Raw genomic sequence first — 12,037 nt, 5'->3', positions numbered from 1 at the left:
TAAGTGAAACTTTTTCAAAACTCAGAGTGTGAGGCAGTGGAGATCACGGGGGTTATCAGTTTGGTAAGTTTGGTGCCACTGTCCTGAAACGCACGCACCAGTTGTGCCTATGACGACACAGTACGAAAAACAAACTCTTCTCATGAAAATAGTTTAGACCCCGTGAACTCCCTGAATGGGTTTTGGAGACCAACCAGGGGCTGGCAGACAAATACTTTTGAGAATTGCTGTACAAGAAAATATGTCTATTTGAGGATTCCAAGTGCATGAAAAAGCAGAAGAAACAGAAGCCTGCATAAGACTTTGACAAAGAAGGAGATGCCTTCCTTTTAATAAGCAGGTGAGGAGAGAACATGGCCTTAAAAGAATGAAGTCAGTACCAGCTGTTTTTTTTGGACTGTCCTAGTAAATGAATTACCTTTATTCTCTCATTTCTCTGCCAAGGAAATGAATACATTGAGTTTACAAAACACTAAAGTTAGGGCCGTTATCTACATTACAAAAGAAATCTCTGACTTCCAAGGATATTTGACTTCCTGAGTTCTTAAGGCATTTGTTTATGTGCTTAGTTGCTTCCAACTCTTTGAGACCCCGTGGACTGTAGCCCGCCAGACACCTCTGTCCATGGGGATTCTCAGACAGGAATACTGGAGTGGGTTGCCATGCCCCCTCCTCCAGGGGATCTTCGCATCCAGGGATCAAACAAACCCAGGTCTCCCACACTGCAGGCGGATTCTTTACCATCTGAGCCACCAGGGAAGCCCAAGAATAATGGAGTGGGTAGCCTATCCCTTCTCCAGAGGATCTTCCCAATCCAGGAATCGAACCAGGGTCTCCTGCGTTGCACAGGCGGATTCTGTATCAGCTGAGCTACCAGGGAAGTCTGCTGATCAATGATCAGATAAACAGAAATTTAAAGAGGGGTGGGATAGTGGTAGGTGGGATGGAGTTTCAAGAGGAAGGGGATATATGTGTATATATAATTGATTCACTTTGTTGTACAGCAGAAACTAAGACAACATTGCAAAGCAATTTAAAAAAAGAAATTCAAAGCAAAACGTTAACTAATAGCCACTGCTAATCAAAGATTGCTACTACTGTTTAGTTTCTAAATGTAGCTGACTCTTTGCGACCCTCTGGACTGTAGGTAGCACACCAGGCTCCTCTGTCCATGGGATTCTTCAGGCAAGAATACTGGAGTGGGTTGCCATTTCCTCCTCCAGGGGATCTTTCTGACCCAAGGATCCAACTCACATCTCCCGCACTGATAAGCAGATTCTTTACCATTAAGCCATCAGGGAAACTAATCAAAGGTAGGTTATTCATTAAATCATAATTAAATAAATAGGATCAGATTAGCTGACCTGATGCTATAAGAAAGTACTTCCCACATAAAAGATATATCACATGGAAATTGTTCTTACCAAACCCATTGCCTAATATTTTAATATTATTGTTACATTTAATTATTAAAATTATTGCAATTATGTGCATTAAGCAAAAACTAGGAATATATGCAGGTTTGAAGAGAAGAAAGAGATGGAAGCGGGCTCTACCTCTCAATGTGGCTCAGTACATGTTTGATTCTTCTCTTTAAAAGGAAAACATGTTTTTGCTTTTTCACAGTGGGACATATGTGGAAATAAACATTAGTTTAGGTCTCTGGTTTCTAAGAGTATTTGCTGTCCTTATTTACTGTAGATTTGTTCTGTGTTTTTATTTCTCAGAATGTCCAGGGGCCTAGGCATCTGGTGCCCTTATATGTCCTGAGTGCCAAATACATGTCCTAATTTATGACAGTCGGACTTACAAATGCCTGCTGGTATTGGGGGGGAGGGTGAGAGTGTTCAGAGATGCTCAGTGGGTTACTCAATTATCATGAAGTCTTAGTACATAGAATAGAAGTCACTGGCATGATTCCGAGAACATCACTTCTGATAGCTTCAAAGTGATCCAGCTCAAGGGCAGAAATCCTCAGTGGGAATCCTTGATGGTTCCCACTGGAGAGCTGCCTCAGGGGCAAAAGGTGCCTAAGTCTAGTAAGCAGAGTTCCTGCAAGTTTAGTGTTCAGGCTCAGATATCCCCATCTCCGTCCTCTGAGGGGCTGGCTGACTCCTGTCTCCTCCCGATGTCCATCTCCTGACCTTTCCTTTACGCAATGTTTCCCCGAGTCTCGAACTGACCAGAGTCATTACTGTCTTTCTCCAGAACTTCCTTTTCACTCTTGGGCCCTTAATCTTGTCTGGGAAGACAAGAGAGGGAGCAGAAAGCCACCTCCTGAAAGGACTGCCAGTGGCATCTGGAGTCATATTTGGCAAAATCTGGGTGAGTGCCTCCTCCTTACTATCCAATTTCCTTGTCTACATTTAAAAAAAAAAAAAAAAATTTTATGGTGTCCTGTTCCCTCTCTTGTCTTCCCAGACAAAAGGAGAGCTTTAAGCAGCACAGTCTGCCTAAAAGAAGGACTGCTGCTGCTGCTAAGTCGCTTCAGACGTGTCCGACTCTGTGCGACCCCAGAGACAGCAGCCCACCAGGCTCCCCTGTCCCTGGGATTCTCCAGGCAAGAATACGAGAGCGGGTTGCCATTTCCTTCTCCAATGCATGAAAGTGAAAAGTGGAAGTGAAGTCACCCAGTTGTGTCCAACCCCTAGCGACCCCATGGACTGCAGCCCACCAGGCTCCTCCATGGGATTTGCCAGGCAAGAGTACTGGAGTGGGGTGCCATTGCCTTCTCCGACAGTATGTGAGAAATGATAAAGACAGCATTGTCCTATGTTGTAACCAAACTAAACCAAACAAAATCTACCTGTGACACTTTGTATTATTATACATAGATGTATAAATGTATAGACAGGTACACAGAGAAACAAAATGTTAACAGAGGTTATTTCCAGATGGGAGGAAAATGTATCATTTTAACCCTTAAATTTCATTTATGACCTCCTTACTTTTATAACAATAAAAATGGATCAGGCATAATCATTTTACAAAATAAATTAAAACACAATTTTATAAATTTTAGCGTAAAGAGAAAATTCAAACTAAAATGATATTGCTTGAAAAAGGACCTATTTCTCAAATGTAGATGGGCTCAGATTATAATCCTATGATCAAACCTCTATCTCTAGGATGGTCCCTAAGGTAGACTGAAATCTTTCATCTCCTCAAATAACAGACCCAATATCCAGTGAGATGACTCCTCATAGTTCTGTGTTACTTTTACTTTACAAAAAAATTAAAGAACTAGGTCTCAATTGTATCTTTAACATAAAGAACAGGCGAGGTGTCTGGCTGATCTGCTGAATCACTTGGAAAATTAAAAGTGAGAACTTTCCTGCAGATTGCTCATCAGCCTTGTGGGACTTTACAGCAAGGCACCACTCACCCGGCATACCATCTACTTAACCATAAACCAGTATTTACGCTGGTTTCATACTAGCATTGTTTCAAAGAGTGGCCAGGTGAGGTCTTAGAATCCCAAACAATGTAAATAAAACAGGGCTGTTTCACATGACTTTCCACCCAAGCTCACTGCCACTTCCACCCAAATGATATGAAAAGCCTCCTACGTAACCCAAGTCATGTCCTCCAAGCATAAAGCAAAGAAGCCAAATATCCTGCCTGAAGGATGGCTGAACACGCCATTATTTACTGAACTAAAATATGTCAACTCTTGAAAGTGGTCACTCTTATTTTCTGAAATAATGACTCAGAATTAAGTACACCAAAACTAAATAAAAACTGCCAAGTATTTCAATTTGGTCAGCTACTTAAGAATACATTTTAGAGTTAATGTACTCTGGCCATCAAAATCTGATACTTCAAAGAGTTAATGCTGAAGCCTGGGACTTCCTTGGCAGGGTCCAGTGGTTAAGAACTCCCAAAGCAGGGGGCATGGGTTTTATCCCTGGTTGGGGAACTAAGATCCTGCATGCCACAAGGCACGGCACCCACCTCAAAGAGTTATACTAAAGCCTGCTTTTCACTAAGCAGCAACCTGCTCTGAAATCTTGCCCTTACCATTTGATGCAGGCCTCTGGGTTTTTTAATACAACCACCCTAAAAAAGTTTGATTTTAAAGCGCCTCCTAAGGTGGATCTTAAAAATAGTGGGCTGTTAAGTTACATAGTATGGTACAGTGAGACCAGCAATGGGCTTTAGAGCCAAACAGATTAAAACTGAGCTGTGTGAATCTGGGGCAGTTACTCAAACTCTCAGTGCTTCAGTTTCCTTGGCTGGAAAATAAGTATTTTTACACACAGTTCTTAAGGGTATATATAGCATAGTTGCTCGATAAACATTTGTTCCCTCTTTTCCCATCATTTTCTTTTTTCAATTTTCTGGCCATGCCGCACTGCATGTGGATCTTAGTTCCCAGACCAGGGACTGAACCCACACCCCCTACATTGGAAGTACAGAGTTTTATCCACTGGACCCCCAGGGAAGTCCCTGTCATCCATCTAATAAAAGTAACAAAGGTCCGTCTAGTCAAGGCTATGGTTTTTCCAGTAGTCATGTACGGATGTGAGAGTTGGACTATAAAGAAAGCTGAGGGCTGAAGAATTGATGCTTTTGAACTGTGGTGTTGGAGAAGACTCTTTAGGGTCCCTTGGGCTGCAAGGAGATCCAACCAGTCCATTCTAAAGGAGATAAGTCCTGAATATTCATTGGAAGGACTGATGCTGAAGCTGAAACTCCAATACTTTGGCCACCTCATGCGAAGAATTGACTCCTTGGAAAAGAACCTGATGCTGGGAAAGATTGAAGGCGGGAAGAGAAGGGGACGACAGAGGATGAGATGGTTGGATGGCATCACCAACTCGATGCACGTGAATTTGAGTGAACTCCGGGAGTTGGTGATGGACAGGGAGGCCTGGCGTGCTGCAGTCCCTGGGGTCGCTAAGAGCTGGACACGGCTGAGTAACTGAACTGAACTGACTGACGGATCATTCAGTCAACTTCCCAAATTCCAGCAGCCCAGATGCTTTTTGGACTCACTTGAGACATCACATAGTTAAGAGCCAAACAGACACATCTCCTCCCACTCCTCTGGTTCTAGCAAGGTATCTGTGCCACCTGAATACACAGTGCCTACAGCAAGCACAATACAGAGACAAGGGTTGTGAGAACCATTAAATGGCAGGGCCATTTAACCTCACTGGGCATTGGAACTTTGTCCTAAAGGGGTCAATGAAACGATTCTGAAATTCAAAAATCAGAGAGAGATATACTATCATCACACACATGCTAAAGGCATCTTAGGGTGAGTGTCTCAGGCTGGTAGAATTGTACTGACTTCTTTCCTCTCTTTTCCTGGACTGCCTAAAAATGTTTTTCCTCTGAGAAGCATGTAGAATTTTTATTATCAAAAAGAAATAAAAGGATCTGCATGATGAAACATAAAACACAAAAATGCAAGGAAGCTGCTTTTTAGAGTTAAAAAAAAAAAAATCTTGCCTTCCTCCCCAGACGACACCTCTGTCGCCATTCCCTTGCCGCCCTCCGCCCGGTTTGACCAGGTCTTCCTCAGGTCCAGCTGCCGTCTTTCTTGGGGACAAGAGGCGAGGGACACACAGCACCTGGGTGCTGGCGGCACTCAGCACATTTTCAGAGCAGGGGCGGGGACTGTAAAGTCTCCCGTGATCCTTCAGGCGGCACACACTGGGCACACTGCCCTGGAAAATGCGGGCACACAGGCTGTGCTCCCCTGGGCACAGGAGCTTCAGACCAGACCCCAGAAGGCCTCTAGTCCACAGAGATGAGGTGAAGAGATTTCATATTTGCTGACTGTCTTCCCTGGGAGGGCACCTGCCATGTACTTTGAAGCTTTTTCTGAACTTTGACAGGATCTCTTTAGACATCAGACAGAACACTCACTTCCTGATGGCTGGGGTGAGTATAGGATGGATGAGAAATTCCAGTGACGTGCCGGGAAATCTAGGCGGTGGTGCGATTATTCACCGAACGGTTATGTGCCTACAGTGTATTTAAAGAGTATCAAGCTGAGACAGCGCTGGTCTGCTGTGAGGGGAGGCGACATGGCAGTAGCAAGGGTCAGGGGAGAGAGGCTGTGAGTAGTGAAGAGAACTTAATTTTACAATTTCCTGCTCAGCTGGTGATTCTCAACGATGATTACGTATCAGCTCCTATATCTCTATTTGGACACCTGAGCATGCACAGAATTCTAATTTAATTTTCTGGCCAACAGGTCTCCCCAGTAGAAATCACTGAGACTTAGAGAAGAAATACACTATCAGCTTAAAATGACATTTTCTGCCATGATTTCCACACAGGTATTTCAGTTTTCTAAATCTTAAAATGTTAGTGTGGAGTACCAAAAGAAAAAAATTTTTTGACTACTTTTTACCTGTATTCTACTAGGGAAATTTGGGGTTTTTGTCCCCAAATATTAGATTAATGGCTGAAGTGGGTTGTTTTTCCATTGTTCACTGTGTGTATTCAATCGATCTAGTGAACTACCATATGCATAAATGAGCTAAAGCTGTCTAACTGGAATTGCAATTTATTTGCTTACAGTAACAAAAGGATTTGTGTACTTAATCTCAAAAAAAGAAAAGAAAATTAGAATCACCCAAGGAGCTTTAAAAATTACAATGAGTACGTCCTGGACCAGACCCATGGATATCTGAATCCTGGACTACAGGAATCTGAAGATCCCCTGGAGAAGGAAATGGCAACCCACTCTGGTACTGTTGCCTGGAAAATTCCACGTGGAGCCTGGTAGGTTACAGTCCATGGGGTCGAGAAGAGTCGGACACGACTGACCGACTTCACTTTCTAGAGCCTTTTGGTATTTACTCCAAAAGATCTGAATTGAAAGAGGACTGTCTAACGTAAGGAAGGGCTTTGTGACGTGTTGGTTGCCTCCATCTTTAACGGCAGTTATAATACAGTATACAACAGTGTAAACAGAGCAAGCAAGCACACTTATCCAATTAAATCCAGTATGTACTGCTACAAAACTTACCCAACCAGACACCTGCATTATGTGCATCATTATCATATCCCAATCATACTCATTAACATGGAGAATTTTTAAAGTTCCATATGAAAGAGCAGAAAATGAAATCTGTACATCTTAAAAAATTCCAAGGACTTCCGTGGTGCCCAGTGGTTAAGACTCCATGCTCCCAATGCTGGGGGGCCTGGGTTCTATCCGTGGTCAGGGAACTAGATCCCATATGCCATAACTAAGACCCGGCATGGCCAAATAAATAAATAAAAATATGTTTTTAAAAATTCTACAGATTTTTCTAGGTGCTAGGATACTGAATATACAATAACTATAGGTGTCACAGCAAGAGAAAAGGTGCAGAAACATACATTCCTCTCTGCACATATTAACAGTCACTGAACACTATGAGGCCCCATCTTCTGACATTCACATTTGTCAATTAATTTAATCCTCACAACCGTTTATGTGTAAGCACTGTCATTTCACAGGTGAGAAAAGTGAGGTACAGACAAGCTGAGTAATTAGACCAAAGGTATAAAATGAGTGAGTTGACAGAGCCTGGTCTATCGCTTGATGGACTAGATTGCTCAGGTTGCTGTAACAGAATATCACAGACAGGGTGGCTTAAACAACAGAACTAATTTCCTCGTAATTCTGAGGCTAGAAGTCCAGGATCAAGGCGTAGGTAGGGTGGGCTTCTCCTGAGGCCTCGGTCCTTAGCTGGCAGCATCAACCTTTACTCTGTCAGCCGTCCCTTTTATCTCTTTTTCTTCTTATAAGGCCACCAGTCATACGATGAGGGTCCACCCTAAGGGCCTACTTTAATCACCTTGAGATTACTTCCAAACATGGTTACATGTGAAAGCAACCCTCAACTGGGGGTTGGGACTTTGACATACGGATTTGGGGGGGAGGGCACACATCAATCCCGACCATCTGATGACTGTGGAACCTCAAGAAAGTTACTGGACCTTCCCAGGAGGCAGTTTCTTCAACTGTCAAACAGTGCTATTGGGAATCAAACGAGGTCATTCATGCAAAATGGCTAGCACAGTGTCTGACACAGAGTATCATCATTTTACAGAGGAAGAGAACACATCTCCAGAGGGTGACCTGCCCTGTGTTCATCTCTGAGGTGGACTTCTTATACTACACAACACTATCTTCCTCCATAACCAAATGCATCATCTAGCAGAATTTTGGAGAAGGCAATGGCACCCCACTCCAGTACTCTTGCCTGGAAATCCCATGGATGGAGGAGCCTGGTGGGCTGCAGTCCACGGGGTCGCTACAAGTTGGACACGACTGAGCGACTTCACTTTCACTTTTACACACTAGAGAAGGAAATGGCAACCCACTCCAGTGTTCTTGCCTGGAGAATTCCAGGGATGGGGGAGCCTGGACTGCGGTCTATGGGGTCGCACAGAGTTGGACATGGTTGAAGTGACTTAGCAGCGCAGCAGCACGATTTTATGTAATTCATACACGTTGTACATCTCTTGCCTTTCTGCTTTGTCACACTGTTTTTCTTTTTTCTTTTCTAAGATTTTGTTTGATGGGGACCATTTTGAAAAATCTTCATTGAATCTGTTGCAACACTGCCTCTGTGGTTTATGTTCCAGAGTTTCTGGCCACGAGGCATGAGGGATCATAGCTCCTAGACCAGAGATCAAACTGGCATCCCCAGCATTCGAAGGTGAAGTCTTAGCCACTGGTCCATGAGGAAGGTCCCTCACAGTATTTTTCTTTATTACATAAATGTGAGTAAAAGAAGGAGAAGCTCAAACAAATAAAAATTTATTAAAGGAAGTAGACTACATTCCTGGGATTGGATGCAAATTTCATTCATCTTTTCTCCTAATTTGGAAAGGCAACTGGCTGTAGCCACATAGAGATGACACCTCAGAAGATAAATACCTATATTTAGCTCTCAGGGGGAAAAAAAAACCCTCAAAAAAAAAATTAAGATTATCCTTTACGTTGCCTTCTGCATATAATACACCTATTTAATCCTCAACACCATCTTATAATACCATTTTATTTAGCTCTCACAACAATGTGAAAATGGTATTATTCCCATTTTTCAGCCAAGGCGAGAGAACAGAAGCATAGCAAGGTTAATAGTCTTTAAGTTCCAATACTTGGGTTTCTCATCCTTCATGCTTGGCACAGAGCAGGCACTCAGCAAATAAGGCAGTCTGATTTGGGGACATTTAAACTAAGCTGTAATGAATCTCTTTCATACCCTTGACATATGCCAAGTGTCCTAACAACTTTGATCACCACCAACCCTTTGGATTGACAGCTCTCTTAAGGCAAAAATCACAGTCCCCTTCCTCCTCTGTGCCAAGCATACTTGGTGCTCATTTAGGTTCAATGGGTACTTGAGAAATGAAGTTCAAATAAGTATTTGTTAGTATAATCAAATCACATTCTTCCTTGAGTGCTGGCAGTGGGTATTTTTCAGCCACCACTAAGAAGGAAAAACACCAATACAGTATAATAACGCATATATATGGAATTTAGAAAGATGGTTAACAATAACCCTGTGTACGAGACAGCAAAAGAGACACTGATGTATAGAACAGTCTTATGGACTCTATGGGAGAGGGAGAGGGTGGGAAGATTTGGGAGAATGGCATTGAAACATGTAAAATATCATGTATGAAACGAGATGCCAGTCCAGGTTCGATGCACGATACTGGATGCTTGGGGCTAGTGCACTGGGACAACCCAGAGGGATGGTATGGGGAGGGAGGAGGGAGGAGGGTTCAGGATGGGGAACACATGTATACCTGTGGCGGATTCATTTTGATATTTGGCAAAACTAATACAATTATGTAAAGTTTAAAAATAAAATTAAATTAAAAAAAATTTGAATTGGAAAAAAAAAAAACAAAAAAAATATCAACAAAAAAGCATTTAGGGTTTCCCAGTGGCTCAAAGGTGAAGAATACAGCTGCCAATGCCGGGGACATGGGTTCGATCCCTGGGTCAAGAAGATCTCACATGCAGCAGAACAACCTAGCCCATGTACTACAACTACCGAGCCTGTGCTCTAGAACCTGGGAGCTGCAAGTACCGAAGCCCCTGCCCCCGACAGCCCTGCTACACCACAAGAGGAGCCACTGCAACAAGAAGCGTGTGCACTGCAACCAAGACCCAGCACAACCAAAACAAATAAAGTCCATGCTTTCAAACTGTGGTGCTGGAGAAGACTTTTGAAAGTCCCATGGACAGCAAGGAGATCCAACCAGTCAATCCTAAAGGAAATCAGTCCTGAATACTCGTTGGAACCACTGAGGCTGAAGCTCCAGTACTCTGGCCACCTGATGCAGTCAACTCATTGGAAAAGACCCTGATGCTAGGAAAGATACAGCGCAGGAGGAGAAGAGGGTGTCAGAGGATGAAATGGTTGGATAATATCACTGATTCAATGGACATGAACTTGGGGAAACTCCAGGAGATGGCGAAGGACAGGGAGGCCTGGCATGGCTCCGCAGAGAGTCAAACACGATGTAGCAACTGAACAACAAGTGTGTGTGTGTGCGTGTAGCATTTATAAAATCTCTCTCATGGTCTGCAACAGAGAAGCCTACAGGCCTTTCCCAAATCCCAAATCCAATGATTCCATCGGTTTACTCTTGGTTGGCAGATAAATTCACCACTTCTAGCACCAATTACGAGCACAACGCAATTGAATTCGCCAGGGCAGAACCACTGTCACATTCTTAGTCTGTAGAGTGCTTCAGGGAAAACCACCATTTTGCACAAGTTACAAAAAAGTTCCCAATTTCCAGAGGGAACTGAAATGGATGATAAGGCCAGTCTTGAGTGGCCAGTGTAACTGCTGCCTGTCAAGGTATCTACATCATAAAAAGGAGCTCTATTAAGAGAAATCATGCTAATTTGTTTTCTCAAGAATAGACTATAGTGTTTGGTTTTTTTAAAAGCTTCCAGTTTGTTTTGCCATAAGGTGCCAGGCAAGTTTTGACCCTGCCATGGAAACTATCTGACTGCTTCTGAGCGGTTCTGTATACAGGCAAGGCGGGGAGCCAGGGCCAGCCAGAGCAGTGGTTAAACCTCTGCTCTCAGCTCTCCTGAACTTCAGCGCCTCGTGTGTGGACGTCCAGATTATCCATCTTTTTGTTTTCATGGACCCTACTGTGAACTGGCTATCATCTCTTTGACTAAGTACTTTACATAGATGTTGTAACAAATTTAGAAACAAAACAAAACAAAACCACCACCACCCCCCAAACTCCCAGAAAGAAAAACATTCAATAAAGAACTAAAAGGATAAAGTACTGTCAGCATTTTTACACTTCCTATCTCAATCAAGCTTTTCAAAGAAGTACTCTGAGATCTGGTGCAAAATCACTAGGAAAGTAAAGAGTTACTCTAGGTTCTCTTTTCTAAGTAAAGGTATCCTACAAATACTCTGTTCTGATGCCTTAAAGAGAGAGGACATTTCAGAAAGAAATGAAGAGGCATACAAATGGAATAATTCTGCAAATAGCCAAATTAAAAAATATGAAATTTATCCACTTCTCATCACTAATACTTACTAGATATATGTAATATACAAAGCACTGGACTAGATGTTGTTAATGACCCATAATTAGCATTAATAAGAAATATCCATATATCCAACTGTACCCTAAGATAAAACTTGTGTTTAATTTTCCCCAATAAACAAAGGTTTTGAGTTTCCCTAGGACATGGAAGAACAAAATATATATGTTTCTATTATGACTTCCTGGATTCATAGAAAAACTGTCCAGTACACTGAGGGAGATACTCTTTTATCTACCAGTTTCCACTGATAAGCAGCAGCTTTTCAAGAATGACTGAGCTACAGAATGACTGTAATTTCCACATCCACCTGATTAAATCTGACACACACAAGACATGAGGGAGAGAGGACCCCTGCACCCTTCAATTTCAATAAGAAAAGTTGAAGCGGACTGTCGGGGAGAGTAGGAAGAAGATCAAGATCATGTGGCTTGGGCAAAAGGTCAAGAACCAGAGGGAAGAAAGAGTCCAAGTAGCACCAAGCAC

The 12,037-nt window shown here is 42.7% G+C and overlaps 1 protein-coding gene across 5 annotated transcripts in view; it reads right to left on the bottom strand.

Moving 5' to 3' along the window:
- RBPMS (RNA binding protein, mRNA processing factor) overlaps nucleotides 1-12,037 on the bottom strand; it is a 202,277-nt gene that overhangs the window by 66,709 nt on the left and 123,531 nt on the right. The window lies entirely within an intron of this gene.

Source organism: Bos javanicus, chromosome 27, assembly GCF_032452875.1.
Source record: "Bos javanicus breed banteng chromosome 27, ARS-OSU_banteng_1.0, whole genome shotgun sequence".
NCBI classification, from domain to species: domain Eukaryota; kingdom Metazoa; phylum Chordata; class Mammalia; order Artiodactyla; family Bovidae; genus Bos; species Bos javanicus.
Note: the sequence above shows the minus strand (reverse complement) of the source record. Positions and strands in the feature narration are given on the sequence as shown.